General features: G+C 43.1%; 1 protein-coding gene across 30 annotated transcripts in view; it reads left to right on the top strand.

Moving 5' to 3' along the window:
- Positions 1 to 16,006, top strand: part of LOC122787386 (receptor-type tyrosine-protein phosphatase S-like) — a 3,272,784-nt gene that overhangs the window by 75,558 nt on the left and 3,181,220 nt on the right. The gene's annotated exons all lie outside the window — the stretch shown is intronic.

Below are 16,006 nucleotides of genomic sequence, written 5' to 3'. Positions count from 1 at the left end.
TACATAGACCTACCACGACAGCAAACCAAACACATAATCACACAAAAACATACTCGGAGGCTCTAAATAAAGATCTGCCTAAGCAGCAGAGACCTCCAAAGCAGACACCCAAGCAACCGTTACCCCAAAACAAAACACGTGCAACACATATCTCACAAAACCAGTGTGCCGAACAGTCACAGCCCTTAAGGCTAAACAACACACCTGATACACTTGTAATAGGTGACTCTATCGTCAGGCACACTGATGTCCCGCTCACCAGGTTGAACAAGGAGAAGGTCACGGTGAGCAGCCTGTCTGGCGCTAGGATCCGCCACATAACACAAGCACTCAGGTCACTCCAAGGCAAGTACAAATATGACTCCGTCATTGTCCATGCTGGTGTGAATGACCTGAGACGTACCTTCCTGGACTACATGAAAAGAGACACAGATGAGCTCTCTGAGCATGTAGCCCAGGCTGGTATGACCCTGACCTTGAGTAGCATCTTACCCTCACCAAGAATGATGCCACAATATGAAGACAAGATGATCAATTTCAACAATTGGCTTAAGTATTGGTGTCATTCAAAGGGGATCCAATGCCTGTCAGCTTGGGATGATATGCACGACAAGCCACGATGTTTTGCTAGGGACGGCTTGCACCTGTCACCCCTTGGCTTTCGGATATTGGCAAAGGCTCTTGCTACCCCCATAGTGCCTTTTTTAGGCAAGGCTCAAAAGACAAACCCACCTCCATAGGTATCACAAGGGATAAGAAACTAAGAGTAATGCTACTCAACGCCAGAAGTCTAAACCTCAAGATGCACTTTTCGAAACTCTCCTTAGCATGGAGAACATAGATATCTGTGCAGTAACAGAAACCTGGTTCAGGACTCCTGAGAGCACCCCAGCACTACCAGGTTATACCTCATACCATGCTTTTCATGGGTTCATGGGTTTATACTAGGCTATCTGCCCTAAGGCATTTATAAGCCTAGCCCAAATTTTTGTGGCTTACGCCACCCCTTATATGAAAAAATACTGTGCCCATTAGTTTGTTGTGCCTCTGTCCAGCAGTGACACAGAGATGATTCCCGGGGTAAACCTACGATCTCCCATCCACAGGTCAAGATTTCTCTTGAATAGAGCCAGCGAGGTGCTCTGCCTCACATGGACCGGGATTTTATTCTACAGCATAGGGAGTCTCTGAGTGATAAATCTATCCCTCCAGCACGTCCTATTTATATCCGTGCTAAGGTTTAAGTCACTTGCTCTAGTGGTTTTGGTGGATTTGGATTTTTTGAGGTGGAGCATGTCCATTAATTCTGGGTTGGACATGGCCTTGTATGTCAGGCACATGTCACCTCTGAGCTGACGGTATGCAACTGAATAGAGCTGGAGTTTCTTCAATCTGGCAGCATATGACAGATTTTGGAGTCCCTTTATCCTTTTGGTGAGGAACTTTTGGGGTCTCTCCAATTGCTGCAGATGTCGGGTGAGATACATCCCGAATGGGGCATTGTACTCGATCATTGGTTTGATAAGTGAAGAGTACAGGGGAACAATGACCTCACTAGATCTGGATGTGAATTCCTTCATGATCAGGTGGGCAATGTAGAAGGTCTTTCTTACCACTTTAGCAACGTGAGTGTCAAAAGAAAGGCCACTGTCAACCTGGGTCCCCAGGTCCCTGATAACCTCTTCTGTGCTTAGTGGATTGCCACCTATATGGTAGCTTGGGGTTACCTTGTTTTTCCCGAAGGGTATGACTATACATTTTTTGGCGTTTAACTTCAGGCCATGGCTCTGGCACCAGCTATCTGTTTCCATGAGTCCCTTCTGAAGGATATCAGTGTCCGATGCACTTTCCACTATGGCGCCCAGTTTGCAGTCGTCTGCAAACTTTGTCAGACAAAGTCCTCCCATGTTGGCCTGTACTTCTGAGAAGTAGATGCAGAACAATAGGGGGCCAAGGACCAAGCCCTGTGGGACACCACTTGTGACCAGCTTGGAGTCTGACATAGCGCCAGCAACTCTAACCCTGTGGGTTCTGTCCTTAAGCCAGTTTGCAACCCATCTTGTGACATATGGGTTTACATTTAAGCTGGTAAGTTTTTCTACAATACCCGAGTGGGGTATTGTGTCGAAAGCCTTTGCAAGGTCAATGTAGGCTGTATGGACTGCCTTTCCCTCATCAATGGCCTTGGTGACTGTTTCGAAGAAGTCGACCAAGTTCAAAAGGCATGATCTCCCCTTGACAAAGCCAAACTGGGTTGGGTCCAATGTCTGCAAGTCCCCTATATCTTTGTTTATGAGCTCCATTATGATCCTCTCCATAGCTTTGCAGACTAGACTTGTTAAGCTTATGGGGCGGTAATTACCAGGGTCCGTAGAGGCACCGCCTTTGTGGAGTGAGACCACAGTTGCCGTACGCCACTCCTTGGGCACGTATCCTGTGGTAAGGCTGAGATTAAACAGCTGCCTTATGTGCGGGTTTAATTCCTCATTTAGCTCGTGTAGCACACAGCCGGGGACACCATCCGGTCCCATTGATGCTGTGTTTTTAGCTTTAGAGAGAGCAGCTTTCACCTGCACATTTGAGATGTCTGGGAGGCTACACTCGGCTGGGATAGTTATCTCTCCTTTAGGGGAGAGGGGTGAAGTTTGCACTGAACCTGTCTGCCAGTATGTTGGCAATGTCTGTGGGTTCAGTGATTTTTGTATCATTTTGGACTAATTCTGAGCATATCTGGGAGCTTCCACCCAGGTTCCTAACATAGCTGAAAAAGGCCTTATGATTGTCCTTTGAATCCATGGCAATTTTTCTCTCGAAATTGGCCTTAGTTGATTTTATGAGTGCTCGTATTTTTTTACTAATAATGATCAGGGGTGACTTCCCTTTTATGGATTTTGTTCCATCATGTAATAGCTTTCTCCTCTTATTGTAAAGTTTGTTAATGGCTGGGGTCCACCAGACTGGACGTTTGCCCTTTGTGGAAAGAGTCTTGGTTTTATTTGGGCTTGTCTGATCCATGCAGTCCTGGAGGTGTTCATAGAAGGCATTTGTAAGGGCTTCCGCAGCTTGGGTTGTGGTTTCCACTGGCTCAGGGGCCTTGAAGGATACCACACCAGTCTTGAGTAGTGTGAAGTTTGCTTTAGAGAAGTTCTTCACTGTGGTCTTTTTTGTTTGGGGTGGGGGCGGGATGTGGATTTCCAGTGAGATTAGTTTATGATCAGATCTCACCAATGAGGGATATACTTCCGGTGTGGAGCATTTTGTCCCCGTGTTTGTGATAATGAGATCTAGTATATTTTCTCCTCTCGTGGGAACAGTGACTAGCTGTTCCATGGCATTTGAATTTATGAACTCCAGGAACCGTTGGGCTAGAAAGTTAGGGCTTGAGTAATGTTCCCAGTCTATATTCGGTAGTTGAAGTCACCCAATATGATGGTGTTTGGAGATACATTTATACCCTCCAGTGTCTTCAGGAAGGCTGTGTGGGGTTCCTGAGTTTGAGAGGGTGGCCTGTAGCATGCTACAATTTGTAGAGCAGTTTTGCCTATGTTTAGTTGAACCTGGATGGTTTCCGAAGCTTCGTGCGTTGCCACCAACCTGGAGGTGTGGGTATCCTTTATGAATATGGATACACCCCCTCCTTTTGTGGTGTGGTCCGGGTTTTGGGGCGGGCATGATATGAGGTAAAACCTAATAGTGCCGGGGTGCTCTCAGGAGCCTTGAACCAGATTTCAGTTACAGCACAGACATCGATGTTCTCCATACTGAGAAGGGCCTCAAGTGCATGCATTTTGAGATTTAGACTTCTGGCATTGAGCAGCATTACCCTCAGTTTCTTCCCATTTTTGTTTTCTAGGGTGGTAGGTTTAGAATTTGAGCCTTGCCTAAAAAAGGCACTATGGGGGTGGCAAGAGCCTTAGCCAATATCCGGAATCCCAGGGGTGACAGGTGCAAGCCGTCCCTTGCGAAGCAGCGTGGCTTGTCAAGCATGTCATCCCAGGCAGACAGACACTGGATCCCCTTTGAATGACACCAGACATTAAGCCAATTATTAAAGCTGATCATCTTGTCTCTATATTGTGGCATCATTCTTGGTGAAGGAAGGATACTTGGACCGAACCACAAAAGGAGGGGGAGTATCGATATTCATCAAAGATACCCACACCTCCAGGTTGGTGGCAAAGCACGAAGCATCAGAGACTATCCATGTGCAACTAACAGTGGGTAAAACTGCCTTCCAGTTTATAGCCTGCTACAGACCACCCTCCCAAACCCAGGAACCCCACTTGGCCTTCCTGAGAACACTGGAAAATATGAAGGTCTCTCCGAACACCATTATATTGGGCGACTTCAACTACCCACACATAGATTGGGAGCATTACTCTAGCTCCAACACCCTTGCCCAAAGGTTCCTAGAATTCATAAACTCAAATGCTATGGAACAACTTGTTACCACTCCCACAAGAGGGAAAACATACTGGACCTGATCATCACCAACATGGGGACTCTATGCTCCAGACCAGAAGTGTATCACTCACTGGTAAGATCAGACCATAAACTGATCTCACTGGATATTCACATCCCGACCCCACCCCCTGCCCAGAAAACCACAGTGAAAAACTTCTCTAAAGCAAATTTCACACTCCTCAAAACCGAGGTGGAATCCTTCAAAGCCCCCGGGCCTGTGGAAAATATGGCCCAGACCACAGAATCCTTTATAAATGCATTCTATGAACACCTTCAGGGATGCATGGATCATGCAATCCCAAATAAAACCAAGACCCAATCCTCCAAAGGCAGACGACCTGTCTGGTGGACCCCAGCCATAAACAAACTATACAATAGAAGGAGGAAGCTACTACATGATAGAGCAAAATCCCAAAAAGGGAAGGCATCTCTGATAAGTATTAACAAAAAACTAAGGACACTCATAAAATCGTCAAAGGCCAGCTTCGAGAGAAAAATTGCACAGGACACTAAGGATAATCACAAGGCTTTCTTTAGTTATGTTAGGAACCTGGGTGGGAATTCCCAGATATGCTCAGAATTAGTCCAAAATGACAAAGAATACACCGATCCCACAGACATTGCCAACATCCTAGCTGACAGGTTCAGCGCAAACTTCTCCCCCCCCCCACCAAAAGGGCAAATATCTATCCCAGCAGAGTGCTGCCCCCCTGACATCTCAGATGCTCAGGTGGGAGCCGCCCTCTCCAAAGCAAAAAACACAGCATCTATGGGACCAGATGGTGTCCCAGGCTGCGTCCTACATAAACTCCAAGAAGAGCTAAACCCAAACATAAAACTACTGTTCAATCTCAGCCTTACTACAGGATATGTACCCAAAGAGTGGCGTACAGCAACAGTGGTCCTTCTCCACAAAGGTGGTGCCTCAACGGACCCTGGAAACTATCGCCACATAAGCCTGACTAGCTTGGTCTGCAAAGCTATGGAAAGGATCATCATGGACCTCATAAATAAAGATATGGGGACCTACAGACACTGCATCCTACCCAGTTCGGCTTTGTTAAGGGCAGATCCTGCCTCTTAAACCTGGTTGACTTCTTTGAAACAGTCACCAAGGCCATTGACGAAGGGAAGGTGGTCCACACAGCCTATCTGGACCTCACAAAAGCCGTCGATACAATACCCCACTCGGGCATTATAGATAAGCTCACCAGCTTAAATATAAACTCCTATGTCACTAGATGGGTTGCAAACTGGCTCAAGGACAGAACCCACATGGTTAGAATTGCTGGAGCCATGTCAGACTCCAAACCAGTTACAAGTGGCGTCCCACAAGGCTCAGTCCTGGGACCTGTCTTGTTTGGTATATATTTCTCGGAGGTACAGGCCAACACGGAAGGACTGTGACTGACCAAGTTCGCAGATGACTGCAAACTGGGCGCCATAATCGACTCTCCAGCCGACACAAGCATCCTCCAAAGGGCCTCATAGAAACAGACAACTGGTGCCAGAGCCATGGCCTCAAGCTAAATGCCAAAAAGTGTATAGTCATCCTCTTTGGCAAAAACAAAGTGCCCACAAATTACCACATAGGTGGTAATCCATTAAGTACAGAAGAAGTAATTAGGGACCTGGGTCCCAAGTTGATAGCAATCTCTCATTTGACAACCACGTGGCCAAAGTGGTTAGAAAAACATTTTATATAGCCCACCTAATCATGAAGGGATTCACATCTAGATTAGGGGAGGTCATCGTGCCTCTTTACTCATCCCTCATCAGGCCCATAATAGAGTACAATGCCCCTTTTGGGATGTACCTTACCAAATGCCTGCAGCAACTGGAAAGACCCCAGAAGTACCTCACCAAGAGGATCAAAGGGCTCAGACAGATGCCATATGCTGCACGGTTAAAGAAACTTCAGCTCTACTCAGTGGCATACCGCCTGCTCAGAGGTGACCTGTGCCTGACGTTAAGGCCATGTCCAACCCAGAATTAAGGGACATGCTGCACCTCAAAAAATCCAAATCCCATCGAGCTACGCACTTGAGAGACTTGAACCTCAGCACTGAAATAAATAGGACATGCTGGAGGGGACAGATTCATAACCCAGAGGCTCCCTTCACTCTGGAATAAAATCCCAGTCCAGGTTAGGCAGAGTCCCTCATTGACTCTCTTCAAGAGGAATCTTGATGAGTGGATGGGAGATCATAGGTTTACCCCAGGTATTACTTCTGTGTCACTGTTAGACAGAGGCACAGTATACTAACATCGAAAAAGGGCATAGCAAAATTCATTTAAAATGGGTGGCGAAAGCCAAACATACTCTGGCTAGGCTTATAAATGCCCTAGGGCAGATAGCCTAGTATGAACCTATGAACCTAATAGTTACAGGTTTGTGAACATCATAGTATCTCAAAAGTGGGTGGACTGTCAGTTTTCTGTTTCATGACATCAAATGCTCTTTGGTGTTCCATCCAGGACCAAGTTACATTTTTGCATGTCAGCTCATGTAGCGATACTAAAAGCTTCCTTAAATCAGGAAAGAACTTGCCTAAATAGTTGACCATGTCAAGAAAATGTTGTAAAAATGTGGCATTGTCTGCATCTGGCATCTCAAGAATTGCAGCTTGCTTGGACTGATGTGGTCATATGTCTGAACTGGTAAAAAAAATTACCCACATAAGTAACTTCTTTTAGCCTGAATTTACATTTCTGAGGCTGCAGTTTAAGATTCACTTCACAAGCATGATCTAAAGCTTTCCTGAAGTTTCTATCATGTGCGACTTCACCATTGCCTCCTCCAAGAAGTGAAGTCTTCCAACGTGCAATGGAGCAAATTCTTTTCTGGTTATCCATGTGCTCCTTTGCACATTGGAGGACTTCACTGGCAGAATTTATCCCAAATAGCATTCTCAAAAATCTGTACCATCCAGATGTTATACTGAAAGTGGTTAGCAAGGAAGATTTTTGATCAGAGACACCTTCAACATAAAAAGTGTGGTCGCAGCTTTCTACTCAATTTGCTTCTTGAAATGTTCTCTCTCTTAATAAAAGAATGTGCCTCTTTAGATTTACAAAGCTTTCTGAAATTATTCCACTTTTTACATCTGTGGCATTGCTGACCATAAGCTAAGCACATTTCTTGTTTAGGTTTGTGACTGCCTCCACAATTACAGCAATTGACTATTAGGTTTACCATGCATTTTACTAAATCACCCCTCTGTTTTTCTGCATGTGCCCTGGGTTTTACTAAAGCTGCCCTGGATTTCATCATGGGAGCTACACCCTTTGGCCTGTACCTTTTACCTCATGCTGCATACTACCAACATTCGTGCTGAAAGAAGCTGCAAGCATGCGCTTATCATTCGTAAGCATATTCGTGTACTTTTCTGTAAGCTCCTATATCTGACAAATCTCTATGGCTTTGCTTAAAGTTAAATCACTGTCTTGAAGCAATATCTTTCTCACTGCATCATTATTAACACCACACACAAGCCTGTCTTTTATCAACTTCTCTCTCAGATTACCAAATTAGCACATTTCTGCCTTATTCTCAAGTCAGTTATATATGCTGCAAACGTTTCACCAGGCTTTTGATCTCTTGTGTAAAATGTATGCCTTTCCATTGTAATATTCGTTTGCACGTTTCTCTAAATTTACGTTTTAAGCACTCAGGGTCTTCCCACATTTCAGCCTGTACCACACTATGGCAGTCTTCCCCCTCCTCTGCATAAACAGCAGGTGCATACACAAATGAACATTCTCTCTCAATGGCTTCTGAACCAGAATAAAAGCTTTTGTATATGTGCCTTTCTCAGAAAAATCAGCCTGTATGAAAATATTCAGTGTGTGTGTGTGTGTGTGTGTGTGTGTGTGTGTGTGTGTGTGTGTGTGTGTGTGTGTGTGTGTAGATATATATAAAAAAAAAATATATATATATATATATATATATATATATATATATATGTATATATATATATATATATATATCAAATATATCCTATTCTTGCTCAAACACTCTCCAACTTTCAGCAATATTATTATCAAACACAAGTGGGCAAGGTATGCGAAATCCCTCTGCAATGCCAAATAAGTGCCAAACACACACCAGGTGCTTCTAATTATATTCAGCTGCACAACAGACTCTTTGAAATAACTGTACACTCTGAAAAGACTGTACTGTAATAGTGCGCACACTGCCAACACTTTGCACACTTTAGACACTTCAAATAGCTTTAGTTAATGGGAAAAAGTAGTACATTGTGAAAAAATAAGTCTTTTTCTCTTTGAGCATTTTGTACAATTCTGATATTGTTTCAAACGTTTTTGTAATTATTTCAAGAACTTTTATCAATATATCTCAGTTTTGAACATTTCATTTATTCACTTATTCGTTTTGAATGCTTCACTTTATTTGTCGAGGGAAAAATCATTTAAATGAGTTCAAGTACCTGGGAATATTTTCTGACCTGTTTTATGAGTCGTTTGAGTCATTTGCAACACTCCTGTCTATTTCTCCATTTCTGACTGTGCGCCTCATGGTTTTAAGAAGTTTTGACTTTGGATACCATTCTTACACCATGTCACTCATCTTGTGTATTCAGATAACACAACGAGGCTTGGGTGTTTAAGATGTTTATTACACACAAACACATCAGGATGGATGACTGGAACTTAAAACTTAAATGAACTAGCTACTGACTGACTGCTGCACACATACATGCTTTCAGTCTGCTTACACAAAATGGCACTCAGCTTGCACGTGCTCAGTACTTGTATGCATGTGTCCCTGAACTACAGTGGCTTTAATGGTACAACACATGTGCTATGATCTACACTCTCTCTCTGTGTTCACGTGTGTTTCCAGAGGGTGCTCCAGTTTCCTCCAACATTCCCAAGACATGCTGCAGGTGGATTAGACATTCTAAACTGGCCCTAGGGGTGTGGGTGTGTGCATGCATGTGTCTTGAGGAAGGCTGGGCACTGGGCTGGCAACTCCACAATGTAAAACTCTACTGCCACTTGTTCTGCAGACTGATGATCCACCATGGTAATCGGTAATGGGCACAGCCGAAAAGGAGAAGACTAGTCTTTATAGAGAGTCACAAATGATAATTAAACCAAACCAGCCAACAGCACAAGAACTATAAAAACGTATCACATTTTGCCTGTTTTCGGCAACTAAAAATCAAAATACCAAAAGAATTTTAAGTAGAACATAATGAAAAATTGTAAAGACAAAATTTGGTTGATCATAGAGCCACCAGAAGAGTCCTGCTTGGTGCAGAGTGTTGGGGACATTGGGTGTTAAACCGATGAGTTTGATTCCTATTGACGGTGGTATGGAGAACCGATGTTTATTATACGGCAAGGTAGCAGGCTAGAATTGTCCCAGTGTTAGGGGTTGTTTTAGTGGGTGAGAGTTACACAATACCAGGGTAGGGACAGAGTCTGATCATCATTAGCTTTCATCTCCTTGCAGTACTAAAAAAAAAATGAAGTAAATTTTGCTCCAGACTAATAATAATGAATGCTAAGTGCTATGAGTTCTGCCAACATTATGCTGTAATTTTCTATCCAAATTGCCACTTCAAAGTGTCTATTACCTCCTAACATCTGCTTACGATCCATACTATATAGGACCCCAGCACTCTTTAGGGGGTGATATCGCTCACGTTGAGACCCACTGGTTTAAGCAAAAATAACTGAAAGTAATGCACATTTAAGTTACTAGATACTAAAAAAGTAATATATAACTATTACTAGTAACTATTTTGAAAAAGTAACTAGTTATATAAATAGTTATTAGAATTAATAATATATTACATATTGTAATATATTACTCCTATCACTGCAGGAAGGTGGGTCATACACTGAAACTTGTTGCATTAACCTCACTTCTAGAGACCTAAAGACATATAATGCACATTAAATAAATACATGCATTCATAAAATAGTGTCATTTGCCATCTGTGCACCTCACACCACAAGCTAAGAAAAGCCTTTACTTATATACTCCATTCTTCAGCACTGCAGTTAGCTGTCTGGCTGCTGGTGTCCTTTCTTGAACCTGTGTCACCAATTCCGCAGACAGAAATCTAGAGTAGCATTGCTGTGCGTGTTGTAATTGTAAGGCTTCCAGTATTTACAGTTTGGATTATTCTTTGTCTCCCACCCCCACTAGTAAGGAGCCCGGTTTTATAATAATCTGTTAGGCATTAAACAGGAATGGCTGAAGATGCCTAACTTTGTTAGTCTGTCTATTGTTTAGTAAGCTGTGGCAGAGTGATTTTCATTTGGGTATCCACCTGTCTACACCATATTCTGTTACACCATGTTTTTTTTTTTACCATGGGTCTGGAATTTCTCTTTCACAGGCCTGCTAGCCTGTCACAGCAAATCCAGTAGTAGGAATTTTATGGTCTCTGACTAGCCAGAAATACTGCCTTAAAAGATGATTATAAAAAATTCCATTTGAAATCTCCAGACAGTTGTGTGGTTACCAGAAATCTAGAGGAGCCGCCTCCTGGCAGAATTGATGCATGCTTTGGGAGAGTAATTAGCAGGTTCCCTTGCTTGCTTGTGCTACAAATTAAAGTTCCTTTTTTCATATAAAGATTTAATATGCAGTTAGTTTCTGTTGCATGGCAGCATCATTGAGGGAGCATGAAGTATTTACTAGCTCTGCTGAAAGCAGAAACCTTTCAAGATTCTAGCACAAGTATTATTGTGAGGCCAGACTTTTATGAAGGCAACCTGTTCTTCGTGTAGCAGTATATGGAATCCTGGTAAAGCATTGTCGTCTAATTCAGAAATGTGCAACACTGCATGCAGACCATCACATGTATGGCATAAACAGGCGTACACAGACACACAGACCCAAAAAACATACACATGAACTCACACCCCTCTTTTCTGTATTGCTAGAAATGTCATATCTTGTCTTTAAACCACTCTCCATATTAAGATCCCAGTAGCGTGATCCTGCCTTTTAAATTTGTTTCTCTCATAAAATGGCAGTAAACATTTGGCAAAGATTCTAAGACGTAATAGAGTTTCAGCAACAGAGCAAAGCCGCTGCTTTCTGTATTTCCCACCAGGCTTGTTAAAGGAAGGCTTACAGTTATTAAAAATGTTTCCTTGGAGTCATGTGTTTGGTCTGCAGTACCCAAAATTAAATTTGCTGAGCTATTTTTGTATCAGTTATGATGGACCCAAAGAAGCTGCATTTTGGAAATATTTGAGGGACAGTGAGTTTTTTGTTTTGTTTTTCAAGCAGGGCTACGAGATGAATTATGCATTAAAATATGATCTATACTCAATAAGAGACTTTTATTTGTTATTATATTTATTATGCATTGTGTGTTTGTGATTGCTTGTGTGTGTATGTATACATATCTCTCTGTGTGCAAGTACGTATGTATATAGATAAATGTATATACATTTATATATTTATATTTGTATGTGTGTCTCTGTCTATATATATATATGTATATATATATATATATATATATATATATATATATATATATATATATATATATATATATATACATATAGAGAGAGAGAGAAATTATATTTATATGTGTGTGTGTGTGTATAGATAGATATATATATATATATATATATATATATATATACACACACACACACACACACACACACACACACACACACACACACACACACGTTTGTATATAAACACACGTATACACAAATGGAAAGGAGAGCGACAGAAATGATCACCAGCCTTGTAATTTAGAAAGACGAAGCCCAGACTGTGACCTAGGAAACTTGGGCTCAAGTAGTGGGCTTGGGCACTGCTGGGACTGGTTAGAGGGTTAAGAAGCTTAAATTGCAGGCTTGCCATCCTTGAGGTGGGTTTCCTACCTAACTGTGGCTCCTGATGCAAGGCTGTGATTCAAGCACAGACAGTTCAGCTTGGGATATGAATTTGATAGAACACAGATAAACCACAATGACATCCACTGCACTCTGTATGCTTGGAGTATGGTTAAAGATTGAATACAAAAGTGACCACCCCTTTCAATCTAAATTGCTGTTTTAAAAATAGTGACTCCCCACTAAAACTTAAACTTTTTAGACAGGTAAAACTTAAGTTACCTACTTTTACATCTAACTTCTCTACTGCACACTGCAGTGCTTAGGATAAACAATTTTTTTTCATCTTGCCTTTAAGCATCCCTGTGACTAGCACTTGCACTAATACTTGCTGGAAAGCACTAGGAAGCCTTAAACTGATGCAAGCACTCAGCTCTCCTTCTTAATAAGGAGAAGTTAATCCTAGGCACTAAACAGCCTATAACTGAAAAGTACCTTGCTAAGGTGAGGGAATACAGCCCCTGTACTTTACAACAAAAGCACCAAACCAGGCATGTCCAAGGGTCAGCTTCTGGTAATTTCTCCTGTCCACCTGGTGAATCTGGGCATACTGGGGCGATGCAGCAATTGTCTCATGTACACAGACAACCCTCTCCTCCTACCACCCAACACTACAACCTGTGAGAGATGCACTTACATAGCCAAACTGGAAGCAAAGCTCTCTCCACCCAGGATTGTGCTGGACAGTCAAGAGGAGAAGGTTAACACCCGCACTACACCTCAAGCAACACCTAGCCCTTCTAAACCCACACCACCAACACCCACACATAGCAACCCTAAATCCACATATGTGGAGGCTCTTAACTGTAACCTGCCCAAGCAACAAGGACCTCCGAAGCTGAAACGCAAACAAACACCAGTCACAACCAAAGTGTCACATAGTTCAAAACAACAGTGTGCCATCCAGGAACAGCCCCTAAGGAAAGACAATGTACCTAACACTTGAGTCATAGGTGACTCTATAGTCGGGCATACTGATGTGCCGCTTACCAGGCTGAACAAGGAGAAAATTACAGTCAGCTGCCTGTCGGTTGCCAGGATCCGCCACATTACACATGCACTCAAGTCACTCCACAACAAGTACAAATATGACTCTGTCATTGTCCACGTTGGAGTGAATGACTTGAGACGTACCTCCCTGGACTGTATGAAAAGAGACATGAAAGAGCTCTCTGATCATGTGGCCCAGGCAGGTATGACCCTGAGTAGCATCCTGCCCTCACCAAGAATGATACCTCATTATAAAGAAAAAAATATCAATTTCAACAATTGGCTAAGCTTCTGGTGTCATTCAAAGGGGATCCAGTGTCTGTCTGCCTGGGATGACATGACCGACATACCATGATGCTTTGACAGAGATGGTCTGCACCTGTCGCCCCTGGGATTCAGGTTACTGGTTAAGGCTCTTGCTACCCCTATAGTGCCTTTTTTAGTCAAAGTTAAAAGGACAAAATGGTACAAGCATGCAAAATCTGAAGGTAATGCTATTCAGTGCTAGAAGACTAAACCTCAAAATGCACTCTCGAGGCACTCCTAAAAGTGGAGAACATCGATATCTGTGCAGTAACTGAGAACCTGGTTCAAGGATGCAGAGAGCACCCCTGCAGTACCAGGCTACAACTTTTACCACACTTTTCGGCCACCAAACCAGGATCGAAACACTAAAGTTGGACAAGTGTCCATATTCACCAAGGATATTCAGACCACCAGGCTAGTTGCCCAACACAATGCATCTGAAATTCTCCAAGTGCAACTAACATTGGGTAAGACTGCAGTCCAAATTGTAGCTTGCTACAGATCCCCCACCATGCCCTAAGGTTCTCACTACACCTCCCTAAACATACTGGAAAATATTAAGATACAACCAAATACCCTAATACTGGGTGACTTCAACTACCCTGCCATTAACTGGGCAAACTACTCGTGTGCCAACACCTTTGCCCACGGTTCTTGGAATTCATAAATTCGAATGCCCTGGATCACCTAATCCATTGTCCCGCCAGGGGCTCTAATATCCTAGACCTGATCATTACCAACAACGGAAATCGATGCTCCACACCTGTGGTCACCCCATCGTTGGTCAGGCCAGACCATAAGTGAATTACCCTTAACATCCACATCCCACCCCCACCCCCACAGTAAGGAAACCTCCATAAAAAACTTCTCCAAAGCCAACTTCATGCTACTGAAATCAGAACTGACAAACTTCATGACACCCATGCAGACGGGAACTGAAAGTTCAACTGCTGAGTCCTATACTAAGGCACTGTACGAGCACATCCACCCATGCATGAATCGTACCATCCCAAATAGAGCCAAGATGCTCTCCTCCAAAAAACTGAAGCCAATCTGGTGGTCCCCTGCCATAAACTAACTTTACAACAAAAGGAAGAAACTGTTGCAGAAAAGTGGAAAATCCCAGGATGCAAAAAACTCCCTTACCAGCCTCACTAAGAAGCTGAGATCCCTCATAAAATCCTCCAAAGCTAGTTATGAAAATAAAATTGCCAAAGATTCCAAAGACGACCACAAGGCATTCTATAACTAAGTCAAGAATCTAAATGGCAGTGCTCAGATCTGCTCTGAGCTACAACAGAATGGCATTAAATATACTGATCCCAAAGATATTGCCATTATCTTGGCAGATCAGTTCAGTGCCAACTTCACCCCCCTCTCGCCCCCTAAACGGCCCATCTCAATACCAGAAGATTGCCATATTCCAGTAATAATGTCCACACAGGTAAAAAAAATGCACTCTCCAAAGCTAAGAATACAGTATCCATGGGACTAGATGACATCCCGGGCTGTGTACTACATGAACTACAAAATGAACTGGCACCTCACCTAAGTGTCATGTTTAATCATAGCCTCACCTCAGGCTTTGTGCCCATTGAGTGGTGAGCAGCTACAGTTATCCCACTCCACAAGGGGGGATCCACCTTGGATCCCAGGAATTACTGCCCCATCAGTCTGACAAGCCTGATCTGCAAGGCCATGGAACGTATTATCATGGAACTTGTAAATAAAGACATTGGCAACCTTCAAACACAGGACCCCATCCAGTTTGGGTTCATGAAGGGCTGATCTTGTCTCCTGAACCTGATTGACTTCTTCGAGTCGGTCTCCAGAGCCGTGGACGAGGGTAAGGCGGTCCACACAGCCTATCTGGACCTCACCAAGGCCTTTGACACCATCCTCCACTCTGGAATCATAGATAGACTTACTAAGCTGGGCATTAATCCCTACATCATTCGATGGGTTGCCATCTGGCTTACTGACAGAACCCACACTGTAAAAGTAGCTGACTCCAAATCAAGCTTCAGACAAGTGGAGTACCTCAGGGTTCAGTCCTAGGACCGCTCTTGTTTGGCATCTACTTCTGTGAAGTACAGGCCAACACTAAGGGACTCTAGCTAACAAAGTTCGCAGATGATTGCTAACTGGGAGCCATTATTGAATCCCCGGGTGATGTGGATACTCTACAAAAGGGCCTTACAGAAACAGATGACTGGTGCTAGAGCCATGGGCTCAAGCTCAATGCCAAGAAATGTATAGTTAACCCCTTTGGGAAAAAATATGTACCCGTGAATTACCACATAGGTGGCAGTACACTAAACACCGAAAGTGTGATAAGAGACTT

The sequence above is a fragment of the Protopterus annectens genome, chromosome 13.part0 (assembly GCF_019279795.1).
Source record: "Protopterus annectens isolate FY-2018-M chromosome 13.part0, PAN1.0, whole genome shotgun sequence".
NCBI lineage: Eukaryota > Metazoa > Chordata > Ceratodontiformes > Protopteridae > Protopterus > Protopterus annectens.
The sequence above is the reverse complement of the archived record's forward strand: the minus strand, read 5'-3'. Positions and strand labels throughout refer to the sequence as shown.